This window comes from Heterodontus francisci, unplaced genomic scaffold, assembly GCF_036365525.1.
Source record: "Heterodontus francisci isolate sHetFra1 unplaced genomic scaffold, sHetFra1.hap1 HAP1_SCAFFOLD_61, whole genome shotgun sequence".
Taxonomy (NCBI): Eukaryota; Metazoa; Chordata; class Chondrichthyes; order Heterodontiformes; family Heterodontidae; genus Heterodontus; species Heterodontus francisci.
The window spans coordinates 3,067,978-3,085,132 of NW_027141441.1; the positions used below are offsets into that span (position 1 = coordinate 3,067,978).

A 17,155-nucleotide genomic window follows, 5' to 3' on the forward strand; every position below is an offset into this window, starting at 1 on the left:
GCCGCGGATCGCATCATCCAGTTGGACCATACCGTACCAGCTATCCTTCGTGTGAATGTTTCTGCGGGAAAACACCTTTGACCACCAATCCATCAGGCAGTGGTCTGCACGGAATGTCCTGAAGGCCCTACGGGTAAAGGAAACGGTGGATCCGGTCGGATGGTTCCCCGAGCAGACTGCCAAGGTCATTTGGCAGAATGCCTCATCACCAGAACTTTCAAACAAGCACCAAGATGTAGCTTGGCTGGTGGTGAGATGAGCCCTTCCTGTCTGATCCTTCCTGCATGCCCGAAGTCTCACCCCCTCCACACGCGGCCCTCGAGGTGGCTGCGGTGGGGAAGAGACAGTTGCCCTCCTCCTTCTGGAATGTGTCTTTGGAAAACAGGTGTGGAAAGAGATGCAGTGGTTTTTGTCGAGGTTCATCCCAAGCAGCTCTGTAACACAGGTGTCTGTGCTCTACGGGCTGTTCCCAGGGATACACACCGAGATAAACATTAACTGCTGCTGGAGGACCATCAATTTGGTGATAGACACTCTGTGGTCTGCCCGAAACCTGCTGGTCTTGCAGCGCAAAGAGTTGTCCACGACCGAGTTTTGCAGACTGGCACATTCCAAGGTCCAGGACTACGTGCTGAGGGACGCACTAAAGCTTGGGGTAGCCACTGCAAAGGCTCAATGGGGAAAGACCACTGTGTAAGGTCCCCCTGCCATCGTGAACTGGGCAGCTGGACCCATTGGAAACCCCTCGTGCTGAAGACACCAGATATGGGTTTGCTGTAAAATGTCCATGTCAGGTAAAACGGAGTGGAAGGGTTGTGAGGCAACTCACTCCTGTATTGAAGAAAACTGATTTCCTTTGCACTTTTTGGAATGTCAACTTGGTGCTGTTTTGAACTGTTGTATAATGCATTTTTTACAGATTTATATGAAGAAAGCATATTTTTAGGAATAAATTCCTGGGGATTCATATGCATAGTTCTTTGAAGGTGGCAGGACACATTGAGAAAGTAGTTAGCAAAGCATATGGGATCTTGGGCTTCATAAATAGAAGTACTGAGTACAAAAGTAGGGAAGTTATGCTGAACCTGTATAAATCTCGAGTTGGGACACAACCAGAGAATTGCATCCAGTTCTAGTCAACACACGTTTGGAGGGATGTGAGTGTCCTTGAGAGGGTGGAGGAGATTTAACAGAATGGTTCCAGACATGAGGGATTTTAGCTGTAAGGTTAGGTTGGAGAAGCTGGGGTTGTTCTCCTTGCAGCAAAGGAGATTGAGCGGAGATTTGATAGACATGTACAAGATTATAATAAATATGACAGGTTTAGATAACTTACAGGGCTATGGGGATAGAGCGGGGGAATGGGACTGAATGGATTGATTTACATGGGCTTGATGGGCAAAATGACTTACTGTACTGTAGTGACTCCATGACTCAATGACTCTCTCTCCTTCTCTCTCTCTCTCTCTCTCTCTCTCTCTCTGTCTATCGCTTTACCTCTCTCTGCCTCTCTCTCTCTATCTGTCTTTAGCTGGTCCTCTAACTTTCTATCGCACTCTCTCTATCTTTTTTTTTCACTCTCTCTCTCTCCATTACACACATATTTGTCAATCACATGTCAAAGAAGGAAGCGTAATGAAGGAATGGCTGCGCCCTTGAAAATGTTTCCAGCAGAATAGTTAAATGTTTAAAGTTTCTGTAGGGAGTTTGACCTGAGATGGTGAGACACAAGGATGTGAGGTTATTAAAGTCTTCACCAAATGTAATAGGGAATAATTTTCTTCACTGGTGAACCCAAAGGAACAAATCTGGCACAAGAATGAGAAAAGTCAGAGGATTGAGAAACATCCAATGGTTCTTCACATATACAAGTCAGCAGACCCACAGAAATACAGTAGGTTGAGAGTTCAGATCCAGTGATAGACTGGACAAATATCGAGCCAATGCTTTTTTCTTTATAAACCCAACATCTGTCCACTTGGCTATTGCACCTCGTCTCGATGTATCTGATAATACTGATACTATTTGTATTCCACAGTTGCTTTGAAATCACAGGCAATATAAATGGATTGGGAATGTCAATGGTCAAGAACCATTAATGGATTGGGAAAGTCAATGGACTGGAAAATATCAGTGGATTGGGAAATTCAATAGGCTGAGTTATATCAATGGATTGGGACAGTTCAGTACATTGTGAAACATCAATGGATTAGGAAACAGGAATTAAATGGACAGATGGAGTCCAACCTGGAAAAGTGTGAAGTGATTCATTTTGGAAGGTCGAATTTGAATGCAGAATACAGGCTTAAAGACAGGATGCTTGGTAGTGTGGAGGAACAGAGGGATCTTGGGGTCCATGTCCATAGATCGCTCAAAGTTGCCACCCAAGTTGATAGGGTTGTTAAGAAGGCATATGGTGTGTTGGCTTTCATTAACAGGGGGGTTGAGTTTAAGAGCCGCGAGGTTATGCTGCAGCTCTATAAAGCCCTGGTTAGACCACACTTGGAATATTGTGTTCAGTTCTGGTCGCCTCATTATAGGAAGGATGTGGAAGCTTTAGGGAAGGTGCAGAGGAGATTTACCAGGATGCTGCCTGGACTGGAGGGTATGTTTTACGAAGAAAGGTTGAGGGTGCTGGGGCTTTTCTCATTGGAACGAAGAAGGATGAGAGGTGACTTGATAGAGGGGTACAAGATGATGAGAGGCATAGATAGAGTGGATAGCCAGAGACTTTTTCCCAGGGCAGAAAGGGCTATCACCAGGGGACATAATTTTAAGGTGATGGAGGAAGGTTTCGGGGAGATGTCAGAGGTAGGTTCTTTACACAGAGAGTGGTGGGTGCGTGGAATGCACTGCCAGCGGTGGTAGTAGAAGCAGATACATTAGGGACATTTGAGCGACTCTTGGATAGGTACATGGATGATAGTAGAATGAAGGGTATGTAGGTAGTTTGATCTTAGAGTAGGTTAAAGGTTCGGCACAACATCGTGGGCCGACGGGCCTGTACTGTGCTGTACTGTTCTATGTTCGATGTTCCAGATGAAAGGATTGCATTAATCAATGGATTAGAATGTGGAGAGGCAGGAGAAAATGATGCCATTTTAAGTAGGGGGCCGGGGGTTAGTAGAAACAGACCAGGGCTATTTTACTCTCTATCTCACTCCTTTCTTCTATCTGGCTCATTATCACATCCTCTCTCTCTCAGCGCGGTGGGAATCACTGGAACCCACACTTGCTGCTCAGATTGTTTGGTTCCGGGAAAATACAAGGTCCACATCAGATTGACAGGAAGGATAAATGTGATTCAGAGCCAATCATATTCCTGGGTCACTGACCCGAAACGTTAACTCTGCAAAGAAGGGTCACTGACCCGAAACGTTAACTCTGCTTCTCTTTCCACAGATGCTGCCAGCCCTGCTGAGTGAATCCAGCATTTCTTGTAAGAAGGGTCACTGACCCGAAACGTTAACTCTGCTTCTCTTTCCACAGATGCTGCCAGCCCTGCTGAGTGAATCCAGCATTTCTTGTTTTTGTTTCAGATTTCCAGCATCCGCAGTATATTGCTTTTATATTCCTTTTGGTGATGTGTGCTCAGCCTTGTTATGTCAGCAAAGGCAGCAGGAAATGCAAATCCTGAAGAGTTTTGAAAGAGTAAAGAAGGAGAAAGTGTTGCCAGTGACAGAAGTGTCAGAAACCAGAGGAAACACATTTAAAGTAATTGACAAAAGAATTCGAGTTGTGATGAGGAGATTGTTTTTTCAGCAGTGTGTTGTTCTGGTCTGGAATGCAATCCTGAAAGGTCAGTGGAAACAGATTCAATGTTAACTCTAAATGGAATTGGATATATACCTGACACGGAAAATATAACAGGGCAATGGGGGAAAGGACAGGAGTGCAGGATATGGGATTAATAGAACAGCTCTGTTAAATATCCAGCAAATGCACAGTAATAAGGTTCAGTGCTTGGACCTCAGATATTTTCACTCTATCAATGGCAGAGAAGGCTCGAGGGACCATGTGGCTACTCCTTATGATCTTCCCAGTGTCCAGGATAAAGTGTAACATGACACTGATTTCCAGATGGCCGACACAAATGCAACAGACATCTTTTCTGGAAACATCACATTTAAAGTGAGAAACTAATCTGAAGGCACGTACGGGGATTGAAGCCGTAATCTTCAGTTTACAAGACTGACGCCTTACCACTTGGGCACCATGCCTTTTCTTAATGGACATCTGAGGCTCCAGAGGAGGATTTGTGATTCTTTTTCAATTTGGTTGAAACAGCATCGAGAAACATGCACAGAAATAAAGAGGGATTGTGGAATGGGAAACAGATCAGCCTCACTTACATCATCAGCATCATGAAATCTGCATTCAGACGTTCCATTCCCATCCTCAGATTTTCTCACATCTGTACAATAATATAAGAGTGGACATTGGGTTGTTACTGGGCAGATTATATAAATAGACTATGTGCATCATCACAGGAAGTGATGTAATATAATCTGTGCGGCACCTCATGGAGAGTTGTCGATGAAACCTTCAATGCAAGATGTGCAGAGTCAACTCAGGTTATTTTAACCGTCAGATTCTTATAAATTCTGTACTAAGCCTTGACAGATATCAGAATATTATATGGGGGCCACAGTAAACCAAAGCGAAGATGGAGAAATCTTTGCCTGCACCTTTGAAAAGGTCACTGGACTGAACCAAGCCGAGGAGTGGCCGAGATGGTTCCAGAGGTTTGCAAGGTATCGTACTGCATCGGGTCTCGTGCAGAAGCCAGACATGGAGCAGGTCAGTACGCTATTGTCTGCAATGGAGGGAGTGTGCAGGCAACATCCTCATGAAGAACAGAAGGCTGCATGTGAAGAAGTTATTAAGGCACTCAAGACCTATTTTAATTGAGGAAAAAAATGTCATCGTGGAGCCAAAGTTAAAACGCTGCATTTGCTGACAACGCAACCACCAGGTGACGCTGTACTAGCACATGCGCAAATGCAGCCTCTTCCACTGAAACCTCACTGTCTGTGACATTCAGGCAGCTGCCAGGATTAAAGATGGAGCTACTCAATTTATCACAGAAAACAACTTCGACCCAAAAATCCCCTCAAAGGTTGCCATCACCGCCTCCGTCCCACCCCAACAGTCCCCCGCTACCTCTTGCGCATTCGCCAGTTATATAGTACCAAGTCATCTTAATTCACCTAAAGTGAATTACTTTAGGAGCAGTGACTGTCGTTTCATAAGCAAATATGGCACATATCTACACAATGGACATGTTTTGGTTGATACTCGGAGAACGTTGCGCTATTTGAAGTCTCATTAGAAGGAAAGCACCTCTGACAGTGCTGCACACCTTCTGTAATTCAATGAGGTTTCATAGAGTCACAGAGTTATACAGCACAGAAACAGGCCCTTCGGCCATCATGTCCGTGCCGGCCATCAAGTACCTATCTATTCTAATTCCATTTTCCAGCACGTGGCCGTAGCCTTGTATTCTGTGGCGTTTTGAGTGCTCATCCAGATACTTCTTAAATGTTGTGAGGGTTCCTGCCTCCACCACTCCTTCAGGCAATGTGTTCCAGATTCCAACCACCCTCGAGGTGAAACATTTTTTCCTGAAATCCCCTCTAAACAGTGCCATCCCATTCTCCGGACGATCATTCCCCGCTTCCCCCCATCCCACTCTCTGACTGCTCTCTCCCCGCTTCAGCCACCACCACCCCCATCCTGCTTTATGGCCGCTCACACTCCAGGCCATGGGCTCTGCCGCTTCCCTCCTCTCGGCCACTCGCTCCAACATTGCCCCATCTCCCCTCGAGGCTCGTCTTGCTTTATCGGGTGGTGCGGTGAAGAATGATCGAATGTTGGAGCGAGAGGCCGAGAGGAGGGAAGCAGCATGGCTTCGAGCTAGTGTCTGGAGGGACGGGGGGGGGGGGAAGCGGGGCGTGAGTGGACGGAGAGAGGGCAGTGCGTGGGTAGCAAGCGGCCGGAGGGCGGGGGAGCGGGGTAGCGAGGAGCGGGCTGTGAGCGGCCTGGAGTGAGTGGCTGAGAGGGGGGAGAGATTTCCCGCGCATGCGCCACTTCGTCCTGGAAGACGTAGGCTGAGCATGCGCAGTATCTCAGAGCGCAGGAGACTGTTTGTGCATGTGCGAGCTTGGAGCGCTCTGATGACGTCGGCTGGCTGCTGCATTGTCAGGAAGCACTTTGAATTTAATAAGCGTACAAAACAGAAAGGGGAGAGTATTCATTCATTTATCAATGACTTGTACAATCTCACGGAGGATTGTGAATACCGCACCTTAAGAGAAGAGCTGAATGGACACAGGATTGTGTTCGGGGTATTAGACAACACCCTTTCAGATCATCTACAGTCCAGGGCTGATCTCACATTAACGAAAGAGTATCAATTGAGCAGACAAACAGAGGTTAGAAAGTTTAACCAATCCGTTGTTCGAGGGGACAGGGAGAGTCTGATCTCGAGAGTAGCAGATTCAATTGAATTTGTTAAGAAAACAAAAGGAAAAATTAGTGGTAAAAGACAAGAAAGACGGGAAGAGCATCTAGTGGTAGCTGCAACCAATTGCAGTAGGTGTGGCCGAGAGAGACACAAGTGGGAAAACTGCCTCGCCAAAGAAGCTGAGTGATTTTCCTGCAGAAAGATAGGACACTTTCAGTAAGTGTGTGGCAGTAAAATACCAGCACTGAATATAATTAAAGGGAAATCCCCAGAGAGCAAAAACATTAATGAAGTACAGAAAATAAAGTGAGAGTTGCTGGACGACAGAAATTCTGAAATATTTTAAGACAGAGGTAGATAGATTCTTGATAAACAAGGGGGTGAAAGGTTATTGGGGGCAGGTGGGAATGTGGAGTTGAGGTTAAAATCAGATCAGTCATGATCTTATTGAATGGTGGAGCAGGCTCGAGGGACCGAGTGGTCTACTCCTGCTCCTAATTGGTATGTTTGTATGCAAGAAAACATGTTCTAGATACAATGAGAACTATCATTTGTTTGGAAATGGATTTGAACCCTTTTATCAAAAGGTTATGGAGCTTTAATTTTTCTACAATTAACAGGCAAATCCTTGTGGAGCTGAGATTGACAGAAACAATGGGCTGGATTCTATAGAGCCCTCGACGTCGAGATCTGTGGTGGGGGTGGGGTGGGGGCCGCCTGAAGATGGCCCCGGATGAGACCCGCCACGGACCTCAACGCCGGCAGGGCCTGGCTCGATATTGCCGGCGACGGCGAGGCCTTGTGGGGGACCTCCACCGCTCGGCAACGGGACCACAAAACTGCATTAATTATTATCCCATCACTTCCTGATGTTCCGCTGCGATCTTCAGCCCAGTGGCCGGCACTGCCGTGCCTTCGGAGCCCCACCCGGGCAAATGAGGTGCAACACTGGTGGGGAGGGGGGAGAAGGTAAGTTTCTCAGTGTGGGGGTGGGGGGACGGAGTCAAATTAATGTCATGGGTGTAGGGGATGGTGGGAAGGGTTATAGTTTACAGTTTGTGCAGTTTTGGGCGGAAGGTCAGATGGTAAAGGTAGGTTTTGGGAGGGAAGGGCAAATAATTAATTTAACTGTTATTGGGGGGATGGGAGAGTGGCAAAAGCAATGTATTTATTTCATTTCATTTAATCTTCCTTTAAATATTTTCCAGTAGGACTAACAGCCCTTTAAAAATGGCTGACACTCCAGTTCAGTACTAAGGCAGTGCTGCACTATCAGAAATGCTGTTTTTCAGGTGAGACAGAAAACTGAGGATCCCTCTGCCCTCTCAGGTGGATGTTAATGGTACCATGGCACTATTTCAGAGAATAGAAGGGGAATTATTTCTGGGATGCTGGTCATTGTTTAACCCTGAATCAACATCACTTCAAAACAGATTATCTCGTTTTTATCACGTTGTTGCTTCTGGGAGCGTGCTGTGCGCACATTGGCCACCATGTTTCCTACATGACTACAGTGACTACACTTGGAAAGTCCTTCATTGGCTGTAAAAGGCTTTGCAATGTCCTGTGGTCGTGAAATGCAAGTCTTGCTTTTTCCATTGTCATCAGTGTCATTGTGATCAAAAGATAGGATTCGTGAACACAAAGTTTAAATCAATTTTGATTAAAATAATGTAAAAGCATCTATATTCTTGCACTGTACTTAATAATCTCCATCTTCCTATCCTTACAGAGTGCTATGTCATCGACCCTGAAATTGATTCCAGAATCTCATAGAATCTTAGACTCATAGAAAGTTTAAGGCACAGAAAGAGGCCACTTGGCCCTCAGACAATTTCAGCCCAGTTCTGATGAAAGGTCACAGACCACAAACGTTAACTCTGTTTCTCTCTCCACAGATGCTGCCAGACCTGCTGAGTATTTCCAGCATTTTCTGTTTTTATTTCAGATTTCCAGCATCTGCAGTATTTTGCTTCTGTGTTAATTTGAAAGTTAAAACTGAACCACCTGTTTACAATTCACACTGGGGTCTCCCATGAAATGATTCTGTATAATATTGATATAATGAATACAGATTCCGACACAGAGCTTCCTGTGGGGAATTGGGGATATGAAAACCAGCAGACTCTGCAGGGATTTCCACTGGGAGCACAAATTCACAAAATCTACCTTTTATATATCGATTCATTTTGATTGTCCTTCTGGAAAATTATTTTGAAACAATTTAAACATCAACCCACAGCTCCATGACTGGCTCAATTATGAGGTTATCCTCTGACAGGTCATGTGACAGCTGGAGCCACAAGACATCAGAACCAGATTTGTGACTGGATTAAAACCCGGAATCCTGTCCCAATGGCTTTTCAAATAAAGCTGTTGCTGTTTGAAAACACAGCAGTTAAACTTTCTGCCTGACCATGAGGGGAGCTAGGGAGAAATTTACAAAACTCAATCCTTCAACAAAATAGTTCAAAAATCATTCATATCGAAATCATGTGAGGATTCATATGCAGAAGAGAAACAAGCAAATGCAGAAAGTACAGAGGAGAGCTGAAAAAGGAAATGAGATCAGCAAGAGAATGTATGAGAAAAGATTAGCAGGTCACATAACTGGGAACACTGAAGTCTTTTACCAACATATGGACAGTCAGTGAAAGGGGGGATCAATTAGGAGATCCTGTGGAGACAGAGGGTGTGGCTGAGGCACTAATTAAGTATCACAAAATAAGCGGAAGCTGCAAATGTCACAGTAAAGGAGGAGGAAGTGAAGAAATTGGACAGGATGAAAATAGATAAAGAGGAGACAATTACAAGGTTGGCAGCTCTCACAGTAGAAAAGTCACCCAGTTTGAATGGGTTGCATCCTGGGTTGCTGAGGGAAGTAAGGGTGGAAATATCAGAGACTCGAACCACAATCTTTCAATCCTCCTTAAATATGGGAATGTTGCCAGAGGACTGGAGGATGCAGGTAAGCTTGGGTAGTTCGGTCTTAGTTTAATTTGACCATTTTTATAATGTATCCATTGTAATAACGAACAAGGTCAAGAAAGCCATTTTATAATTAACACATGACCAAAGGAGCCATTTTGTGTTCAGTACGAACGTGCCGTGTAGAGGACACTATTTGTGCCTAAACATTAGCACAACACGGGAAGAAACGGTTACCGATTATAAGCTCTCACTCAATTGCTGCAGAGTATGAGCACCAGGGGTTACTTCTGACCGTTGAAGAGATCATCGCATCTCATTGGATAGCTACCACCCACTCCAAGCTGGGCAGCCCCCAATCAGTTTAGTGCTGTCCTGCCACAACCTGATTGCTTCAATGGGTGCTTGGAGCTTAGAGAGTCATCTCTCAACAGGCGGATCGATAATCAATGCACCAAGAAAAACAAGCTCAACAAAGAAGACACCAGTCCTTCGCATCGCAAGCTGGAATGTAAGGACCATGTGTCCTGGCCTTACCGACACCCTTCTGCAGGTTGATGACACACACAAGACAGCTTTGATGGACAAAGAACTCACAAGGCTCAATGTGGACATTGCTGTGCTGCAAGAAACTAGACTCGTTCAAAGTGGATCCCTCAAAGAGAAACACAACACTTTCTTCTGGCAGGGAAAAGCCCAAGAGGCAAGTCGTGAGCATGGAGTGGTTTTCACAGTAAAAAACACGCCACTTGAGATGAGTGAACCAGCCACAGTAGGCTCAGAGAGACTTCTTACTCTTCACTTGTCAACAAGCGTGGGCCCAGTTAATCTCATGTGCATCTATGTCCCGACACTCACCTCCACCCCAGATGTCAAGGATCAATTCTATGTGACACTTGATACTGCCATCAGTAGAATTCCCAGCACTGAGGGACTGTACCTTCTAGGAGACTTCAACACAAGCTTGGGTACTGACTACACAGCTTTGCCAATGTGCATAGAGCACCAGGGGATTGGCAAGATGAATGAAAATGGACAGAGGTTGCTGGAGCTATGCTGTCACCATGGATTCTGTGTGATGAACAGCTACTTCCAGGTCAAGCCGTGCCACAGGGTGTCCTGGAGACATCTGAGATCACGCCACTGGCACCAGCTAGACCTTATCATCACCAGTGCAAACACCCTCAGCAGTGTCCTCATCACTCATAGCTATCACAGCGCTGACTGTGACACTGAGCACTCCCTGGTGTGTAGCAAGGTCAGGCTTCAGCCAAGGAGGCTTCATCCATCCAAGAAGAACGTCGTCCTCAGATCAACTCTTGACGAACCACTGATCCAGAACGGACCCAGGAGTTCATCAACATACTCGATCAGGCTCTTTCAGACAACAATGCTCAAGGTCTCAGTGCGGTGTCAAAGTGGAATCATCTGTTAACAAGCAGATGGAAAGGTGAGGGGAGCATTACCTTAAACTCTACATGACGGAGAATATTGTCATTGAAGTGGCTCTCAGTGCCATTCCAGACTTCCCTGTCATGGAGGAGCTGGACAGTGACCCCACCATAGTGGAGCTCAACAAAGCCATTGACCATCTTGCCAGTGGTAAAGCCCCGGGAAATGATGGTATTCCACCTGGAATCATCAAGAGTGGAAAAGCGGTTCTACTGCAGCATCTCCATGAACTTCTGTGTCTCTGTTGGAAGGAAAGATCTGCACCTCAAAACATGCGTGATGCAAACATTGTCATCTTGTACAACAATAAGGGGGAATCGCAGTGACTGCAGCAATTAGCGAGGCATCTCCTTGCTAAGTATTGTGGGGAAGGTCTTTGCTCGCATTGCTCTGACCAGATTGCAGACCCTGGCATCACACATCTATCCTGAGTCTCAGTGCAGCTTCAGAGCTGGTAGATCGACAGTCGACATGATTGTCTCACTTCGGCAGTTACAGGAGAAGTACTGTGAACAGTACAGACCACTCTACATTGTCTTTACATATGAACATACGAATTAGAAGCAGGAGTGGGCCACTCGTCCCTTCGAGCCTGCTTCACCATTCAATAAGCTCATGGCTGAACTGATTACTCCACATTTCCATCTACCTCCGATAACCTTTCACCCCCTTGCAGATAAAGAATCTATCCATCTCTCCCTTAAAAATATTCAAAGACTCTGCTTCCACCGCCTTTTGAGGAAGAAAATTCCAAAGACTCACGACCCTCTGAGGGGGAAAATTGCTCCTCATCTCTGTCTTAAATGGGTGACCCCTTATTTTTAAACAGTGACCCCTAGCTCTAGATTCTCCCACAAGGGGAAACATCCTTTCCACATCCACCCTGTCAAAACCCCTCAGGATCTTGTATGTTTCAATCATGTCGCCTCTTTCTCTTCTAAACTCTAGTGGATACGAACCTAGCCTGTCCAATCTTTCCTCGTAAGACAGCCCACCCATTCCATGTATTAGTCTAGTAAACCTTCTCTGTACTACCTCCAATGCATTTACATCCTTCCATAAATAAGGAGACCAGTACTGTACTCAGTGTTGCAGAAGAGGTCTCACCAATGCCCTGTATAGCTGAAGCATAACCTCCCTACTATTGTATTCAATTCCCCTGGCGATAAATGATAACATTCTATTAGCTTTCCTAATTACGTGCTGTACCTGCAGACTAACCTTTTGCGATTCGTGCACTAGGACACCCAGATCCCCTGCATCTCAGATCTCTGCAATCTCTCACCATTTAGATAATATGCTTTTTTATTCTTCCTGCCAAAGTGGACAATTTCCCACTTTCCCACATTATACTCCATTTGCCAGGTCTTTGCCCAGTCACATAACCTATCTATATCCCTTTGTAGCCCCCTTATGTCCTCTTCACAACCTTCTTTCCTACCTATCTTTGTCATCAGCAAATTTAGCAACCATACTTTTGGTCCCTTCATCAAAGTCATTTCGAGAATTGTAGAAGGTTGAGGCCCCAGCACAGATCCCTGTGGACCACTCGTTACTTCTTGCCAACCAGAAAATGACCCATTTATGCTGACTCTCTGTTTCCTGTCAGCGAGCCAATCCTCTATCCATGCCAATATGTTACCCCTGACACCATGAGCTTTTATTTTCTGCAATAACCTTTGATATGTCACCTTATCCTTCTGGAAATCGAAGTACAATACATCCACCGGTTCCCCTTTATCCACAGCACATGTAACTCCCTCAAAGAAGTCCAATAAATTGGTTAAACATGATTTCCCTTTCACAAAACCATGTTGACTCTGCCTGATTACCTTTATTTTTTCTAAATGCCCTGCTATAACATCTTCAGCAATCGCTCCTAACATTTTCCCTGAGACAGATGTTAAGCTAACTGGCCTGTCGTTTCCTGCTTTCTGTCTCCCTCCCTTTTTGAATAAATGAATTACATTCGCTACTTTCCAATCTAACAGAACCTTCCCGAAGCGAGGGAATTTTGGAAAATTAAAACCAGCGCATCAACTATCTCACTAGCCAATTCAGGACCTGGCGACTTGTCAGCCCGCAGCTCCAACAATTTGTTTAGTACAACTTCACTGGTGATTGTAATTTTCTTGAGTTCCTCCCTCCCTTCCATTTCCTGACTTACAGCTAATACTGGGATGTTATTTGTATCCTCAATAGTGAAGACCAATCCAAAGTATCTGTTCAATTCATCTGCCATCTCTTAATTATCCATTATTAATTCCCCAGACACACTTTCCATAGGACCAACACTCACTTTGTTAACTCTTTTCTTTTTAAAATATCTATCGAAACTCTTACTAGTTGTCTTTATATTTCTCGCTAGCTTTCTCTCATACTCTAATTTTACCTTCCTTATCAATCTTTTAGTCATTCTTTGCTGTTTTTTACATTCTGTCCAATCTTCTGACCTGCCTCCCATCTTTGCACAATTATAGGCTTTTTCTTTAAGTTTGATAGTATCTTTAACTGTTTTCGTGAACCATGGATGGTGAGTCCCACCTTTGGAATTTTTCTTTCTCGTTGAAATGTATCTATTCTGTGTATTCTGAAATTTTCCTTACATGTCTGCCACTGCATCTCTATTGACTTATCCCTTAACCTAATTTTGCCAGTTCACTTTAGCTAGCTCTGCTTTCATGCCCTTATAATTGCCCTTATTTAAGTTTAAAATACTCGTTTGGGACCCACTCTTCTCTCCCTCAAACTGAATGTAAAATTCAATCATATTATGATCGCTACTACCTCGGGGCACCTTAACTATGAGGTCATTAATTAATCCTATCTCGTTGCACAATGCCAGGTCTAGTATAGCCTGCTCTCAGGTTGGCTCCAGAACTTATTTTTCCAAGAAATTATCCCAAAAACATTCTATGTACTCCTCATCTGGGCTACCTCTGCCCATCAGAATTTCCAGTCTATATGGAGATCAAAATCCCCCATAATTATTGCTGTACCTTTCTGACAAGCTGCCATTATTTCTTTTTTTATACCCCATCCTACAGTGTGGTTAATGTTAGGTGGCCTGTACACCACTCGCACAAGTGACTTCTTGCCTGTATTATTTCTCATCTGAACTCAAACTGCTTCTACATCGTGATCTCCTGAACTTAGGTCATCCCTCTCTATTGCGCTAATACCATCATTAATTAACAGAGTTACCCCACCACCTTTTCCAAGCTTCCTGTCCTTCCTAAATGCCATGTCACCTCCAATATTCTCATCCCAATCTCTGTCGCCCTGCAGCCATGTCTCTGTAATGACTATCAGATCGTACTTATTTATTCTATTTGTGCTCTCTGTTCATCTGTTTTGTTTCGAAAGCTCCATGCATTCAGATACAGAGCACTTAGTTTTGTCCTTTTATTATTTTTGTAACCTCTAGCCTTATCTGTTGATTTACTCTTAGATTTGTACATTCTGTCCCTTCCTGTCACAGTCTGTTTATCATTTCCCATATTTATACCTTTCTCTCTTGCCTTGCCTCTCCTCCTTGATTCACCATATCTTCCCAAATTTGATCCCTTGCCCCCACTATTCAGTTTAAAACCGTCTCTACGTCCCTCGTTATGTGGCTCGCGAGAACACCGGCACCAGCACGGTTCAGGTGTAGACCATCCCAACGGTACAGCCACCTCTTTCCCCAGTACTGGTGCCAATGCCCCACGAACCAGAACCCACTACTTCCACACCAGTCTTTCAGCCGCACATTACTTTCTCTAATCTTATTTATCCTATGCCAATTTGCACATGGCTCAGGTAATAATCCAGAGATGATTACCTTTGAGGTACTGCTTCTTAATTTGGTGCCTAGTTCCTCATACTGACTATGCAGAACCTCTATCCTTGTCCTGCCTATGTCGTTGGTACCGACATGGACCACGACAACTAGATCCTCCCCCTCCCATTGTATGTTTCGCTCCAGCACTGAGCAGACGTCCTGAATCCTGGCACCGGCAGGCAACACAGCCGTCTGGACTCTTGCTCTTTGCTGCAGAGAACAGTGTTAATCCACCTTACTATACTGTCCCCTACTACCACGACATTCCTTTTTTCTCACTCTTTGAGCCGCAAACACTTTTTTTTAATTTTCAAAATATACTTTATTCATAAAAATCTGCAAAAATTACATTGCCAAACAGTTTCAAACAGCACCAAAGAATACAAACATTGCAAGGGAGATCAGTTTCCTTCTCTCCTATCATGAGTTTCTTCACAACCCTTCCATTTCACTATTGTCATGCCAATTACAGTTTTACATTTACAGCAAAAGAAAATATCAACGATGCAGTTCGAGGGATTTCCCATGGATCCAGCCCCTCAGTTCAGCTTGGTGGGGGGACCTTACACTGTGGTCTTTCCCCATTGAGCCTTTGCTGCGGCTGCTCCAAGCTTTAGTGCGTCCCTCAGCACGTAGTCCTGGACCTTGGAATGTGCCAGTCTGCAACATTCGGTGGTGGACAACACTTTGCGCTGGAAGACCAGCAAGTTTCGGGCAGACCAAAGGGCGTCTTTCACCGAATTGATAGTCCTCCAGCAGCAGTTGATGTTTGTCTCGGTGTGCGTCCCTGGGAACAGCCCGTAGAGCACAGACTCCTGTGTTACAGAGCTGCTTGGGATGAACCTCGACAAAAACCACTGCATCTCTTTCCACACCTGCTTTGCAAAGACACATTCCAGGAGGAGGTGGGCGACCGTCTCTTCCCCACCACAGCCAATGCGGGGGCACTGTGCGGAGGGGGCGAGACTTCGGGTGTGCAGGAAGGATCTGACGGGAAGGGCCCGTCTCACGACCAGCCAAGCTACGTCTTGGTGCTTGTTTGAAAGTTCTGGTGATGAGGCATTCCGCCAAATGACTTTGACGGTCTGCTCGGGGAACCATCCGACAGGATCCACCATCTCCTTTTCCCGTAGGCCCTTGAGGACATTCCGTGCAGACCACTGCCTGATGGACCGGTGGTCAAAGGTGTTTTGCCGCAGAAACTAAACACTTACTGCAGACGTGTTTGCCCTGGATCACACTGGCATCCAGGCGCTCCCACATGCTGCAGCTGTGACACATCACCTGTCCTGTCATCCTTAACGTGTTTCAATTCACTACTTAATTATTTTATTCAATTGTTTATTTTGTTGTATATTTTATTAAGCTTACCACTAGTTTGTTTACTATTTTAAACATTAGGACTAAAATGGACCTTAATCACTTACCAGATACTCATCAAACATGCAGCTTTTTCCAAACCAATCAACTGCCTGCTTGCCTGTGATGTCACATCGCAACAGATCCTCACCAAACAGCTCCTTCCACTGCACCGAAGCAAGAACCAAATCCTGTCAACTCACCCCAGCGGCTCTCTGTTTCCCTGCTCTCACTCTCCATTGTCATGTCACTTTTTGATTTTTTTACCCCAGCTCTGCTCCTCTCTCTCTCTCACTCTGTCTCTGAGTCGGTGCTTTTGACACACTTGTTAACTCTCTGTTCCGTCGTGCTCTTCTGTCTCTGGTCCAAAATCTGACTCTGGTGGGATTTGAACCCACAACCTTTGAATGCCTTCTTTATCATTATTTAGAAGTCCAACACGCTATCCATTGCGCCACAGAGCCGCACATGGTCTGGTAAACATCACCAAGGCCTTTGATCTTGTCAGCAGAGACGGACTCTTCAAACTGCGATGGAAACTCGGCTGCCCTCCTGAACTCTTGGGCATCATCTCTTCTTTCCACGAGAACATGCACAGTTCCATCAGTTACAATGGAGCAACATCAGACACTTTCAAGATCAGCAGTGGGGTAAGGCAAGGCTGCGTGCTGGCGCCAACTCTCTTAGGAACAGAGGAACATAGGAGTTGGCCATTCAGCCCGTCGAGCCTTTTCTGCCATTCAATTCGATCATGACTGATCATCTACCTCAACGCCCCTTTCCCGTGCTCTCCCCATATCCCTTGATGTCATAAGTATCAAGATTTCTAACAATTTCTCTCTTCAACATGCTCAATGATTGAACTGCCACAGCTCTCTGGGGTAGAGAATTCCAATGATTCACCACCGTCTGAGTGTAGAAATTCAACTCGATCTCAGTTTTAAATGGCCTACTCCTTATTCTGAGACTTGGTCCCCTGATTTTAGACTCACCAACCAGGGCAAACATCCTGTCTACATCCACACTGTCACGCCCTATAAGAATTTTATCAGTTTCAATGAGATCACCTCTCATTCTTCGAAACTTTAAGGAACACAAGCCCAGTTTCCTCATAAGACAATCCCACC

General features: G+C 45.2%; 1 protein-coding gene and 1 non-coding gene across 2 annotated transcripts in view; both read right to left on the minus strand.

Moving 5' to 3' along the window:
* LOC137363433 (histone H2A-like) overlaps nucleotides 1-17,155 on the minus strand; it is a 44,003-nt gene that overhangs the window by 16,670 nt on the left and 10,178 nt on the right. The window lies entirely within an intron of this gene.
* Nucleotides 16,402-16,492, minus strand: trnar-ucu (transfer RNA arginine (anticodon UCU)). The gene is given in 2 exon segments: nucleotides 16,402-16,437; nucleotides 16,456-16,492. It is a non-coding gene; the product is annotated as a tRNA-Arg (tRNA).